At 47.0% G+C, this 15,151-nt stretch overlaps 1 protein-coding gene and 1 long non-coding RNA gene across 1 annotated transcript in view; one reads left to right on the top strand and one right to left on the bottom strand.

Annotated features, from left to right (window-relative positions):
- The window catches only part of LOC148000631 (uncharacterized), a 30,193-nt gene extending 15,133 nt beyond the window's left edge, over window positions 1-15,060 (bottom strand). The window contains exon 1 of the long non-coding RNA XR_015640061.1: window positions 14,728-15,060. This is a non-coding gene — a long non-coding RNA (uncharacterized LOC148000631). The remainder of the gene's footprint in view (window positions 1-14,727) is intronic.
- Window positions 1-15,151, top strand: part of Erich1 (glutamate-rich 1) — a gene marked incomplete at its 5' end in the record, with an annotated part of 52,793,804 nt that overhangs the window by 48,135,241 nt on the left and 4,643,412 nt on the right.

Raw genomic sequence — 15,151 nt, forward strand, 5'->3', positions numbered from 1 at the left:
TGGGGAGAGAACTATCGGCAAAGTGCTTGCCTTGAGCTGAAGAATTCTCAGTGCTATCCAATCTACCCCTTCCTTTGGCAGTTGAGGAAGCTGAGTTCCATCTACAGGACTTATTTTTTTAGTGGGAAATAGTGCCATATGCTTGCAATCCCAGCACTGGGAGGCAAGCATAGATCCTTTGTGCTCACTGGCCAGCAGCTTGGCCAACTTGGGGAGTTCCAAGCTAATGAGAGACTCCGACTCAAAAAAAAAAAATGGTAGCGCCCGGGAAATGACAACTGACTGTGTTCCCTGGTCTCCATTTGCACAGTATGCACACACTAGGGCTGGAGAGATGGCTCGGTGATTAAAAGCCCTGGCTGCTCTTCCAGAGGACCCAAGTTCAATTCCCAGCAACCACACAGCATCACAGCTGTCTGTAGCTCCAGATCCAAGGGACCTAAAACTGCCACACAGACATACATGAGAGCAAAACATCAACACACACAAAGTTAAAAGAATATCTTTAAAAACAAGACGAGTGTACTCATGCATATACACCTGTACGCACATAAGCACACACATGCACACAAGAAGAGTAGGATGCAAATAGCCTCAAAGCTAAGGACTTGAACCTTCCATTCTCTGGTGAGTTACTTATCCTCTGAGTTGGTGAGTAGCTACCTACAGGGCTTAAGTTTCCCACATGTCTTCATTTTAACAATTCTCCAAAGACCTCCAGCCTTGGCAGCTTTGCAGCCACTCATACCTAGGCCTTTACTGTTTTCTCCCAAAGTCAAATAAAAGTCCTTCCTAACAGGCTGCTGGAGAACTGTTTGGTTGGGGGGGGGGGGATGATGGCAGGCAGATCTTAGGAAATGTGACATCAACTGGAAAAACTTTGAGAGGAGGTGTTGCTCTGCTGGACCCATGCACCGTGCCAGGAGGAGAGAGGAAGTAATCTCTCCGAGCTGATTCCGCAGGGGAGGCAGCTCAAGGAGGTGTTAATGCTCCTGCGGACATTCAGGTTTCCAGCCCCCTCCTTAACAGCACCTCAATATGCATCCTGTGCCCCTGAGAAGTCTGTAGGTGCAGCATTGTGTGGCTGCTGCCTCTGCGAAGTGTTTTGGAAGGTCCGTTAGTTCATCTTGGCCTGGAAAATGGAAAATTGGAGCTGTGAAAAAAAATACCACGTGGTCCAGTTTCGTGCCTGGAGTGGTACACAAGGAAAAACCTTACAGGGTCAAGATGTGGGTGGCTGTGGGCTCCAGCCAAGTAGAGAGTTCATCGGTCCCCTTGGGGGAAGGAAAGAGGAGATAGGAACAATTAAAGCTTCAGTAGTTATGGATTTGAGAGAAAGAAGGTTAAATTACTAGGTGTAAGTGCCTTAGACTCAAACCATGGCGGTCAGTCAATGGCATAGTCAGCCTGGTTGTCATCAATCGACCACTCCTCATTGAGAAGATAGCTCAGTTAGCAGGCTTGTTCCCCCAGAACATATCTCATTGGACATGATGATACAGCCCCTGTTGTCCCAACTGTTGGCAGGTTAAGGCAGAGGGATCATGCATTTGAGGTCACCTTGGACTATATAATGAAACCAAAATACCCCCAATCAAAAGCCAAAGCATTGTCTTGAGGGAATCCACAACTGGTCTTACTGTCTTCAGTTTACACACAACACACTTTTCTTTAGATTCCTTTCCCACTCATCCACCATCCTAAGCTGAATGTGGCCCCCCACCCCCAACCACAGGCCATTCTCCCCCAATCCCTTGGAAATCAAGTATTGCCCCCATCCCCACCACCGAGCCTTGGCGACTTTCTCCTCCAAATGTTTGTCTACCCTTCGGTTCCTACAGCTCTCCGTAGGTACCTAGACCTTCTCTTGCTGGTACTCACCATGTTTCACTGGTCCTTGGAAACTCATTTGACAAGCCACCTACCCAAGCTGAAACGCCTGGTGTCTCCACATACAACTTAGCTGCCACCACAAATATGGCCGACTCCCCAACAGGAAAGCACCAGTCAAAATACTAACAGGCCCCACGGTTGACAAAGAATACATAGGACGCTCTAAACTTTAGCCAAGGGCTGCAGCTATGCTGTCTCTCAGTTTGTACCCTCAAGACATAGCTGGTGGTATTGTCAGCCAGGAGACAGAGAACAGGGGTGCTGGGAGTCGAATCAGCTTTAGCCACTCCCTCTATACAGAGTCGCTCACTCAGCAGATATCCCAAACTTGCCATATCTCAGGTTCTGGGATAAGACATGGAGATACAAAGATAGCCAAGACGGTGTCTTCCCCAGTGGGACCCACAAGATAAATAGATAACAGATAGTAAGTGTTTCCATGCGCTAATCTTTGTACAGACAGCACACGACCTGGGGTTAACTGATCAGTAGACAAGGTAGCCCATGTGTATGCATACATTATTTCACCCATAGAGAAGCAGATTCCTAAGAATTGCCAACACCACCTCTCACGTATCATGCACATTCCTTGTGAGATGCCTTCCAGACTGGGGTGAAAATGGACATCAAATTGGACCACCGAGATCTCCAATGGGATAAATCTGGCCTAGAGATTCAAAGCTGGAGTTCACTGCCCCCGAGGTCTTTGAGGAACAAGGGATGTGCCATGTCCCTATTGAGTTTAGGAATACAGGAAAAGTCATGCATGAAACAGAGGGATAGCTAGGTATTAGGACACCAGACTTGAAATGAAACAGATTACCAGGAGCAAGGGACCAAAGCCATGAAGTACCAGGGAACCCCTGTACCAAAGTGGCGGATGAGCCAAATTCCTATGTGGACTGGGGAATTTATCACTCTAACCACATAATGTCACTGGTGTCCTTTGCAAGGTCATTTTGTGGGGCTGTCTGGAGCATGTAGATTTGTGTCTGAGTGTATGTTTGAATGTGACTGTATGCTCATGTGTCTGACCAGTGCATGGATAGATCTATCTGTGTATGTGTACAGGTCAGAGCTGATCCAGAGGACACTCGGGGTTAGTGGAGTAGAGGGACTGGGTGTTGAGAGGTAGGAGCCTACCTCATGGAATTCCACACCTCCCACGCACCCTGCGGGAGAGGCACTTAGAGCACAAACATGGGAAAGGCATAAACAGCAGGAAGGGCAGTTGCGCCTGGCACAGGAGTGTCCTGCAGAAGTAATGTGGTGATTAAGGAAAGGGAAGTGCAAGCTTCATTGTCCAGTAAACTTCCTGAGCACCTCAGCCCCTGGTGGGTGTCCGCCATACCCTCATCTCAGGCCAAGAAAGAGGGATGGAGGGCCTAGAGGTCACTCCCAGCCCAGCCTCATCCCTGGACCTGACTGAAGCACTGCTCTATGCTATGCTGAGGCTCTGCTGGCTGGCCCGGAGGAGCAAGCAGTTTCTAGGAGAGGCAAATGGAGCCAAGATACCATTGTCCTGTCACAGCCTGTGCTGGCCAGATGGTTCTTTCCCTTGAAGGAAAAAAAAAAAAAAAAAAAAAAAAAAAAACTGGGCCATCTCGGGAGATGGAATCCAGTGGCTCACGTCTGAGCATCTGCACCTCCGTCTACAGTGGTCTTAAAGTACAATGCTGAATCCATCCTGTCCCGTTTGGTTGACACATAAAGGGCAATGATATGATGCAGTGAATGGTTAGGCCAGGATACTGTGTCTTCATGCTCCCTGCCCTACCTTCGCCATAACCACGCATGAGATTTCAGGCTTTAACAGTGTTTAGCATTCCCCTGACAGGTCTCTCTTTAGTTGCATGAGATGAAATAGTTTTTAGGGATGAAGGCATTCCTGCATCTATATGTTTAGTTATTGGTTCTTCACAACAGGGTCTCGTCACGTAGCCCTAGCTATCCTGGAACTTGCTTTGAGGACTATGCTGGCCTCAAACTCAAAGGGACCTGACTCTGCCTCCTGAGGGCCAGGATTAAAGGTGTGGGCCACAACACTCAGCTTAAGGTGTTGCATATCAATGGCAACTTTAGGCTAAGAACTTTCTGTGCATAAGAACTGAAAGAGAATAAATGTCCCGGAGTGTTGCAGTAAACAATAAAAACAAAGCACCAACCTACGCTATTGCCAGCACTGATGGGCCACGGGGTATTGGATTTATATCAGTAAATTCTCACTCCACAAAATGTCCACACAATAAATTCACAACCAGTTGATAATGATATAAACTGCCCACCTAGATAAGACGAATTGTCCTGTAATAATCCATCCCTTATAGAATTTTCATAGCTATCTATGGCCGTTTAAGGCCACACGGATCTGGGTCGTCCTTCTCTGCCTCCATCTAGGTTCTTCCTCCTTCTTCCTTCTCTCTCTCCTCTCTCCAAAACTGTGCCTGCCTTACTTTTTCATCATCCAATCACAGGCCTTGCCTTATCCTGTGCCTGCGCTCACCTGCGTATAGACAACAGTTCACACCGGAGCATCTTTGAGTTCAGAAACACACCACAGCTTTTTCATGGCACCTCCCAGGCCACTGGCCCTGTCAAGATGAAGCTGAATGCCTCCCCCTAGCCACCAGCTGTCAGAAACTCGTCAAAGTAGAAGATGACTGTACGCTTCACTCTCTGAGTGAGAAGCGAATGGCCACAGAAGTGGCTGGCTAGTGCTCTGGGTGAAGAGTGGGAGGGCTATGTGGTTCAACCAGTGGTGAGAATGACAGGCGTTTCCCATTGATCAAGGTGCCTTGACCCTGGCAGAGTGAACCTGCTGTTGTTGGGTAAGGAGTTACTCTTGTATAGACCAAGGAGAACTGGAGGGAGGAAGCACAGGTCTGTTCAAAGATGCATTGTGGATACCAGTCTGAGTGTTCTCAACTTGATTATTCCAGAAAGGGAAAAGAGAAAGGAAGAAAAGAAGGAAGGAAAAAGAACTGAACAGAGGAGAAGAGAATATTCCTAGATGGACAAATACTGCTATGTAGGTCTCATTGGTTGGGGCCCAAAAGGGCTATCAGCATTGAAGGCTTTTCAAACTCTCTAATACAGAAATCCCTCTCTAATCAGAAAGCCCTCAGACAAAGAAGGTAGAAAGCTCAAGACTAACTCTCCCAAGATTCAGCGTCTCCACATGGCCTGCAACACTAGGCTGGCTTCTGAGAAAGGAATGCATTAAGAAAAATGAGGGGGCTGCAGAGCGTGCTGAACTTTTGGTCAAGAGAACAAAGGGAGCTGAAGGAAAATGCCAGGAACAGATTGCCAGGAGACATAGGTTGTCCTTGCTGGGAGCTTCTACTTCATGTCTGAGTCAGGTCAACAATAAGGCTTTAAGAGTAACAAATAAATGACCAGACCTTGAAAACAAAACCAGTCAATGGATGGCATGTATGCAAACGAAGGTCCAACAGGGAGGGTTGGCTTAAGCTACAGAGGTCTATAAATGGAATATTGCTGACCTTACAAGAACAGGCAGGGTAAAGACCTACTCTCCCAACACCCACAGCACCAAAAAGGCTGAGGAGAGAGGAGCCTACAGAGGGAGGGTTATGCTAACACACGTGGTGTGCCCTAGGGAGATTATGCTCGTCACATAGAGGCAAATGCTCTTCCTTTGGGAAGTGCTTAACTGAAGATGAAGTGTTTTGTTCTCTGCCATAGGCTATGGGCAAAGTGCATGTTTATGATGGTCAGCCCTGATTGTCATTTTGATTGTCTCGAGCTCATGAAAGATAAATGAGGAGAGCTTACCTCTGCGTGTGTCTAGAGAAGAGACAACCCACCATGAAGAAAGCTCACCCTCTGGGTGTGTCTAGAGAAGAGACAACCCACCATGAAGAAAGCTCACCCTCTGGGTGTGTCTAGAGAAGAGACAACCCACCTTGAATATGGGTGACGCCATCTCTGTAGGCTGGGAGTCTAGACAATAAAACCAGAAAGGAAGAGAGCTGACGGTACCACGTAGACCAGGTTAGCCCAGAACTCAAGAGATTTTTTTTTCCCCCGGAGCTGGGGACCAAACCCAGGGCCTTGCGCTTGCTAGGCAAGCGCTCTACCACTGAGCTAAATCCCCAACCCCTCTCAAGAGATCTTGAAGTGGAAACTTTTGGTTTCTTTGGAGAGTCAGTTATGTCAAGGACATAATTATGTCCTCACTCGAAAGGACATTTTACTAAAGCAGCCACAGAGAAGAATGTTTGACTGAAGCAGATGTGGGTAAAATGACGTTTTGCTAAAGCAGACATGTGAAGGAACACATATGTTTAGAAGGAATATAAACATAACCCAACATACAGTAGACGATGCTGGATGGTATTGGTACGCCTTACCACTGTTTATTGGTCATCATTCATCATGACTGCATAGAGAGAAACACGCCAAAAAACTTCCGGTGTTCTGACAGCTTTTTGCCACTTCCTCAGACTTGGACTGATTGTCAGAATAAAACAGAAGTTTCTAGATATGTCAGCTAATACAGACCCGCACAGCATTTTACTAAGGCAAACTGACATAAAGTTTTGCTAGGACAGACTCATGTGGTGTCTTACTGAGGCAAAAACCCATGGGAGACAAGACCCATGGAAGGACACAGACTGTTTGGAGTGTAAGACTCAATGGAGACAGCTGACTGACATAACTAGATTTGCAAGGCTTTGTTGGTCTCCTGTCTTCACTGAGCCTCACTTCACGGAGAGAGACACAATAGAGACCTCTCCTACCATCCCCGCTGGTCCTGATAGCTCCTACCGACACATGCCAATTCGGCAGATGCCTGGCTATTTCTGCTGGGTCATGCCACCACTGCTGATTCATTTTTACTGTTCTCACACAAATAAACCAGTCTATGGGTATCCTGGCAATTACAGATTAAAACCATCCTGAAAAAAATACTCCTAAATAACATACCACTAAGCCTCGTGATCTCTTCTCGATGGCGCTGCCACTACTATTCCATGTAAACTAAAATGCTAATATCCTGACAGCACAGATTAGTGCCACCCCCCCCAGAAAACTATTCTAAAAAGTCCACTTCCCCCATATCCTAATAACCTCTCTTTTCTACTACTTCTAATAGATGGTAGACTAAAAGACAGGTTAAGACATTTAAAAAAACTTATTAAAAATAAGTTTTTTTAAAAAAATCTAAACCTACATATTCATGTGCCTCTGTGTCCCTAGTGCTAGGATTGAAGGCATCAAAGTCTGGCTCCATTACTGCCAAACTTTGGTGCTCTGTCGGTCTGTCTGTCTGTCTATCATTTTCTGTCTATCCTCTATCTATCTATCTATCTATCTATCTATCTATCTATCTATCTATCTATCATCTATCTATCATCTATCATCTATCTATCATCTATCTATCTATCATCTATCTATCTATCTATCTATCTATCTATCTATCATCTATCTATCATCTATCAATCTATCTATCTATCATCTATCTATCTATCATCTATCTATCTATCTATCATCTATCTATCTATCATCTATCTATCTATCATCTATCTATCTATCATCTATCTATCTATCTATCATCTATCTATCTATCTATCTATCTATCTATCCATCCATCCATCCATCTATCGGCTTTTTGGAGACAGGGATTCCTTGTGTACCCTTAGCGAAAGACCCCCGGAGTGGGGAGACCCTCACTCAAGTCTCGGGATGACGCGACCCCCCAAGAACTCACACAAGACCATCCTTGCTGTATGAGGTTTATCAATAGGAACCAGTGCACTGGGATCGAGACCCATATCCCACGCAGGGGCAGTGGAGTTCGACCCTGAGAGGCTGGGAGAAAGGGTATTTAAAGGGAGAAACCACAACCGGAGGGGGCAGGGATGGCGTTATTGGAAAGTGTGAAGAATACCAGTGAAAAATCACAAGGAGAAACTCTCTGTTTCTCAACATTGTTTAACTTTATGGTCCGCTAGTTCCTGGGAGAAGCTGCTTCCTGCTTCTCAAGATTGTTCTGTAAGATCCTAATCTAACTTCATGGTCAGCTAGTTCCTGGGAGAAAGCTGTTGAACCGGCCAATGTAATTACCTATTCTATATCCCTAGGAGAGGCTTCCTGGAACATACAATTCTGGGGCCTAACCTGTTTCTTTCTTCTGTTCTAAACTGTGTCTACGGGGGCAACTTTAAAACTTTTACCTTTCATTAGCTGTCCTGGTACTCACTCTATAGACAAGGCCTCAAACTCACAGAGGCCTTGACTACCTCTGCCTCCCAAGTGCTGGGATAAAATGTATGTACCACCAGCAGCTGTTTCCTTTGGTTTTTATTCTTGGTAACTAACGTTTTCCCTTAAGATTGGCACTTAATAAAAAAAAAAAAAAAGATTGGCACTTAATCTCATGTTCTTAATCAATGGGACATAAAGACACTAGAACTCAAATGTTGATCAGATTCCCCTGCTTTTCTCTAAAGTAAACAGTCCACTATTATACTCTTATAAATCATCAGCCCACTCACTGCTTAAAGACGCCCTGGGTATTTTAAAAGTGAATGGCTCCTATTCAGAAAGGAAATGGTGCTTTTCCAGTTTATCCAGAAAACCGTGTGTGTGTAAACACTGCTACTTTGAAAATTCAGGTCTGCGAGAGCAGCTTTCCTGTAAATCCAATTAATGGCCTTTGGCAGGCAGTAGGTTTCACTGTGGTCCAACAAATCCCCTACAACTAATAGTTCATTAGACCTGAGAGGAGCTTCACTTCACTTAATTTTGTTCTTGACAGAGTTTTTACGCACTCTACTAAAGTAAGCCTTCATTCCAAAACCCTGTGCTCATTCCCAAGGGCTGCCTAAACACCATTATCACGAAGTTTCAGACAACGTGTTTAGTGTCTCGCAGTTCTAGACAGTTCAAGTCCCAAGTCAAAGTGTTGGCAGGGCCACATTCTCCTGGAGAAACTAATTAAGCATCTTTTCTTGGTCCCTGTTACCTTCTAGACACTGCCTACAAGCTTGGCTTGTGGGAGCTTGGTTCCCGGCCACAGTTCTCCCATGGCATCCAGCCCTTTTTCTGTTCCCCGCCCCCGTACTGTGTTTGTGGTGTGGATAAGCTGCAGTTGAGGGCTTAATTTAACTTTATTTAATGTATGTGTTGCCTGCGTGTATGTTGTTACACTACTGAAAGTTGAGTTAGAATTGTTGGCTGCCCTGAAGGTGCTGGGAACGGAACCTGGGTCCTCTGCAAGAGCAACACGCTCTTAACTGCTGAGTTGTTTCTCTGGCCAGAGGGAGTCAGATTTTTAAAGTAAAAAAAGGCCTCAGTGCGATGGGGATTGTTCCTCAACAGGGTGGCCCTCTTCTATGAGCTGGGATCCTGTGTTGGATAGAAAGAAGAATGCAATAGAGAGGAAAAAAAAGAGCACCCAAATCCATTCCTCTGTGCTTCCCAACCACAGATACCATGGGGCCAGCTGCTGTGCAATCCCGACATCATGCATTCCCTGCTGTGATGGACGGCTACTCGAACTGTGAACAAAGCCCTCTTTTAGGTGAACTGCCAGCTTGACACAGTCTAGAGTTATCTGAGAAAAGATCCTCTGCCCAGATCAGAGAGGCATTTGAACACATCTTAGGAGTGGGCAGTTATTTTGTTAATTGATAAGGGTGGGTCCAGCAGGCTGCAAGCAGTAGCACCTCAGGGGAAGGTAATCCTGAGTTGTAAAGAGACTAGCTTGATCGAGCCAGCAAGCAGGGTTCTACCATGGTTTCTGCTTCCTGTCGCTGCTTGAGGTCCTACACTGACTGCCCTCAGAGATGGACTGTGAGCTGTAAGTGAGAAGAAGCTGTTTCCTCCCCTAAACTGCTTTGGTCAGGGTGTTTTATCGTTCGATATAATGAAACTGGGCCAGTTAGCTTTTGCTAAGCACTGCATCACAGCCACTAGCAAAGCAACCGAGGGTGCCTCATAGTAGCAGCAGCTGCAGTTCTCAGAAACCCAGCTCCAAGGCAGCCTCCCCACGTCTGCAGATGCCTGGAAAGCAGAAGCCAGAGGAGTGCCAGCTAGAGAGACATCAAAGTCAGTCACGCCCCAAAAGCATGGCTCTGACCTCCCTGAAATCTGGCTGTCTTACTTTCAAACCTCTCTTCCCTTCCCAGGCGGGCCAAGACGGTAAACGTGATGTTGTAAAGCTTGTTCCTTCGGTGAACAGAAGAGACATAGAGATTCAATCTTCCACTGAACACAGAGCTCACCATTTCCAATACCCAATGCCGTGGCTATTCCCATGATGCTGTGGGAATTCCCAGATGCTGGTATTACAGGTGAGCTGCCACAGAGCTTTCGTGTGAGTTCTGGGGGTCTAAATTCTGCCTGCTTGCTGAGCTGTCTCCCCAGGCCTCTACTACGTCTTTAAAGACAGGGCCTTGTGTTGCTCAGTCTGGCTTTGGATTCCACTAAGGGCTGCTGTTATAGATATGCAGGATACCTGGCTTTACGATCACGGTTTGCACGCAACATGTAGAACCAGGTTCTTAAAACTTTATCACGCTGCTTGTGCAAAGGCAAACCCCTGCTCTTCTCTAAACAACAGGACAGATAGCGTCAGCGAGTGGAAAGCACACGAACGAGGATTCCAACTCACACTGCCGTGGCTGTGGAAAATTCTACTTGTATGGCATCGATTCTCATATTTTCATGAGGATAAACTCCTTAGGGATCCAGACTAGGAAATGCATCTGACAGTCATGAGGTGCACACAGGGTCCCATGGTGGGATTCCTCCACTTCCTGGGGTTTTTCCATTTGGAAGAAAACTGTCACAGAAACATGGGCTTTGGGCTGGTCAGAGGCCAGTGGAACTGTTCTCACAGCACCATAGACATCACGGATGGAAAATGTGCCTCAGTCATCCCATTCAGTCCCGGGAAGGGCATTCTCTAACGGTTCCACACACAGCCACAGAGGCCACACATCCGCCCTGTCCCAGGAGAGATCTTGCAGTCAAACGGTTTCCCCAAGTTGTAAACTTCCCCTCACTCGCTTTCTCATTCTGTTTCAAGAGGGTTATTTTTAACGAAAAGAAAAAAAAGTTAAGGAACAGTTCATGCTTCTCGTCTTGTAGAGCACGACAGCCACCTCCTTCCTCAGAGCTGATGTGACGCTTGCCAGGAGACCCCCACCAAGATAGAGCTTGTAGACATTTGGCATTCTATAGAAGAAAGGGCTGAAGACATCCACTTCTTCCCACACTCCAGGATATTTGTGCACAGTTCTGTCCTAACAGTCTGTAGCCTTTCTGTCTCAGGTGGCATTAGTGTTTATGACATGTGGAAGTTTACTGGAAGTGGGTAGGCTCCATCTATTCAGCTAAGGGAGTCACAGTGCATGTTGGAGCAAGACTTCCCATGGTGTGGAGCTCCTCCCAATAACCCCTCATCTATCTCCGTAAGTAAGCCCAGTAATCTTATTGGTTCCCCATGTTGGAGCAGCGCTTTGGCTTGTCATGGACAACCTCAAAGGAGAGGATGCCCATTTATATCTCCCAGGGAAAGAGTTCCCGATCTGAGCCTAAAGATGACCGTTTCCTTTTCAGGAAAACGAGCCTGCTTAAGATCTGCATTTGGTTCCTTGAACGAGTGACTTGCGTTGTCTTCAGACGTGAATATCGAGAGAGAACACATTTGTGCAGAAGCCCCGAGAATCACAGTCTGCTTCGTGGACATGATGCATGGACTTCCTGCTTTCAAGGGTCTGTCATCACCTTCAGCAGCATGCCCTAACGGACCTCTTCTCCAGGCCTTCTTAAAAATCTTGCTGCATGTAATCTTGTGCATTCTAGGGAGCCAAAAGGATGCTAGCAGGACTGTGGATTTCTGTGAGATGTGTCTCAAATGTCTATGGCTTCTGTACCCACCCCGATGCAGCAGGACTCAAACGCTGGGCTCTGCGATTACTCTTCTCTCTGCAGTTCTGTCCACTCAGCTGTGTCTCTTGTGACTCTCTTTTGCCTGGCACCCGAGCAGATCATATAAGCATTTTCCCCCCACAAAATAACCACTAAATCCCTACGCCATGTGTCCTTGAGAAAGGAGTAATCTTGCGTTCTCCAGAAGGCAACCTTTGTGTCTGAATTAAGAGAGCTACTCTAAGACACTAGAGTTTGATATTTGTGCATGCAGATAATTCTGATTGTAGGACCTTTCCCCCTTCATTCCCACAGCCTTGGTCTTTGCAGGTGGAGCTGGGAGGCTCAAAGATCAGGTGATCAGGGACAAGCTGGCTGGCCCTATCCCTCCCTGGCTACCAGGGATATATGCACTGACCTGGGGAGTTTCTACCATCAGGAGCAGAGCTGATGGAAAGTTAAGATCTGTGTGTGTGTGTGTGTGTGTGTGTGTGTGTGTGTGTGTGTGTGTGTGTCTCAAACCATCCTGAGGAAACAGAGCAAGTACTTCTTTTACAGAAGGGTGGGCCACACTCGGATGTAATCACATATGCCTTCAACCTCAGCACTTACAAAGCACAGAAAAGAGGATTTCAAGGTCAAGGTGAACCTGGACTACATAACAAAACTCTGACTCAGAAAACCAAATAAAAATCCTAAAAGAGCCTAGAGAAGGAAGAGTTGGCTGGATAGGAGCAGCAGTGCCCTCCCCACAAAGGTGCCCGCCAGAAGGGAGGGCTCATTGAATACGGTGGTGAGACGCACGGGGTCTGCTCTTTTCTCTCCAGTGTATTATTTTCGCCTTTGGGTTTTTTGTTTTGTTTTGTCTTGTTTTGTTTTGTTTTGTTTTGTTTTGTTTTGCTTTGCTTTGCTTTGCTTTTGTTTTTGTTTCGCCTTTGGGTTTAAGCCATTGATCCGGAACTATTCAAAAACTTAGATGACAGCTTTTCCTCCGGCCACTAGGTGGTGCTAGATCCCCGGTTGGTATCCCACTTCGACTGCAAAACTAGAAGCGAAGCCCAAACGCAGAACTACAAAACGAACAGAGTGGGGGAGAAAATGTCCTGAACCCTAAAGCTGGTCTTGAAGTCGTCCCAAAAGGAAACCCCCCGGTTGAAGCCCTTGCAGCAGCCCCTCGTTCATGGGTGTGCGTTCCATAGGAGCTCCACTCGGACCCTTCTCTCCGGTTTCTCTTTCTGTGTGATTGGCTGCTCTCCCTCACAGGAAGTCAACGCTGTTTACTGCTTCTGCATCCACAAAGGGGCCTTTCCCTAGAGATGGCCAAAGGTGGCTCACTCACCATGATTACCAGGCTGACTGTAAACCCTTCAATACCAGCTGTCCTCTGGTGGCAGCCCCAGAGGGTTTGGGGAGGTGGCTTCATTCACTGCCTTGGGGAAACTGCCTTTCTGGGCATGTTTACCGTGAATTCTGTCTGGGGTCAATGATATGGGCCGCAGGGTAGCCTGGCCGCTGAGAGATCTGTCACAGAACAGGCTTCTAAATGGCATCATCAGGCTTCTGCCATCCCAGGACAAACAGAGGACCGGGACATAAAGGAAAAGGAACAACAAAGACGGTTTCCCTAGGAGCTATTAAGGTCTGCTGTGCGATAGAAAACAAGTTTTGCCCATCTGCCTGAAAGCACAGGGCTGAGTGGTCTTATCTCCAGCTTCCCCTCCCTCTCTCCCTCCCTCCCTCCCTCTGAGGTGAAAGACCTCACCAACCCAAGTGTAAATAACAAGGATGAGGAGGGGGGTGGGAGCGAACAGGTGGGAGCCTTCTTCTTACCCAGCACAAAGGGTCTGACCAACATTCCTACCACAACAGAGTAGAGATTGGCAAGAGAGAAACATAATAAATTTACTTAGTGACAGATTTATGAGTGCCAGAACCACAGAGAATGAAGCCCCAAAGACTGTGGGGGAAATCCTTTAGGTTTCTGTTGCCCTTTTGATGAGGGATGGGCAGCCACATTGGAATGTGATTGAGTCCAGGTCTGACCTAAGGTGGCAGATAGAGGGAAAACCTTCAAACCCTGCAGCATCCCTTCCTTCCCACCCAGCTTAGAGGCAGGACACCTCCAGGTTCTAGGCTCCCTTGGCGGAAGGAGAACTAGTCTGTAGGTCTTTTGATGGGAAGGGCGGGTCAGGTGACAGAAGACAGAAAGACCAGACTCCATTGTTTTGGGAATCTTTCCTGGGTCACCCTGGCTGCCCTGTTAACTCAGCTCACATCCAGGGAAATTCCACCAGGAGCCAGTCTCAGCTGGTGTTGAGTGCTGAGAGCCCCTCTCCCCTCCAGGAATCCCTTTTGTAAGGGGAGGGACAGCACCTGCGGTCCAGTCAGCTCAGCAGTGGTCACAAAGGCAACTAACTCCACCTGAGGCAGCCTCACCTTACAGCTCTGGAGGCTGTGACCGAGTGACACAGCCTGCAGGACACACACAGCTCTGCAGCTCCCTTACTCCTCGTCTTAGTTAACTGATAACCATAGGTTGTGTCAAGTTGACATTAAATAAGCCAGCCCAACCAATCCGTTGTCAAGTTGACATAAACATCACTGTTAAGCCACAACCTTTCCTTTCAAGACCACACATCGTAACAATGTAACTATCACAGTATATAGAACGTTTCCTAACCTTACAGGATCCCAGTGTTTACAAGTACAAAAACTTTAAAATTCAGTCTGTCTAAAAGTCCAAAGTCTCTTTTAAAACATAAAACCCCCTTTGAAATTTAGTCTCTTAACTTTGGGTGCCTGTAAAAATAAAAAATAAAGACTTTCTTACTTCGAGAAGGAAGAACCAGGGCATGCTCACAATCAGATCAAAGCAAAACCACTCTCCAACTGTGTAAATAACTCGGTGTCTAATGTCTGGGATCCACTCACCATTTTTTAGGCGCCCTGGAAGGGCATGGGTCGCTTCTCCAGCTGCACCCTCGTCTTCTAGGCTTCAGTGGCTCCACTCCACCGCGGCTGTTGTCCTTGGTGCTCATCCTAAGTACTGTCATCTCCAAAATGCTGTGGTCTTCTGCCACAACTGGGCTGCACTCTCGCCAATGACCTTTCCTGGTGTCTCACAGTGCCGTGCCTCAGCTGCTCTCCGTGACTCCTTCATGATTTCATAACTATTACCACCTGGGTCACTCTTACATGACCCAGATTCAGCCACCAGCATGAGGTACAGCCTTGGCTGCCTCTGGAATGTAGCTTCAGTGGACTGACTCTCAGGAAACAGTTCCCAGAAGATTTTGCCTCTGTGATGCCAGTCTCTTCTTAGTCACTGCTGATGCCTCAGCTCCAGCTGACCGCA

The sequence above is a fragment of the Rattus norvegicus genome, chromosome 16 (assembly GCF_021556685.1).
Source record: "Rattus norvegicus strain SHRSP/BbbUtx chromosome 16, alternate assembly SHRSP_T2T, whole genome shotgun sequence".
In the NCBI taxonomy this organism is placed as follows: Eukaryota; Metazoa; Chordata; class Mammalia; order Rodentia; family Muridae; genus Rattus; species Rattus norvegicus.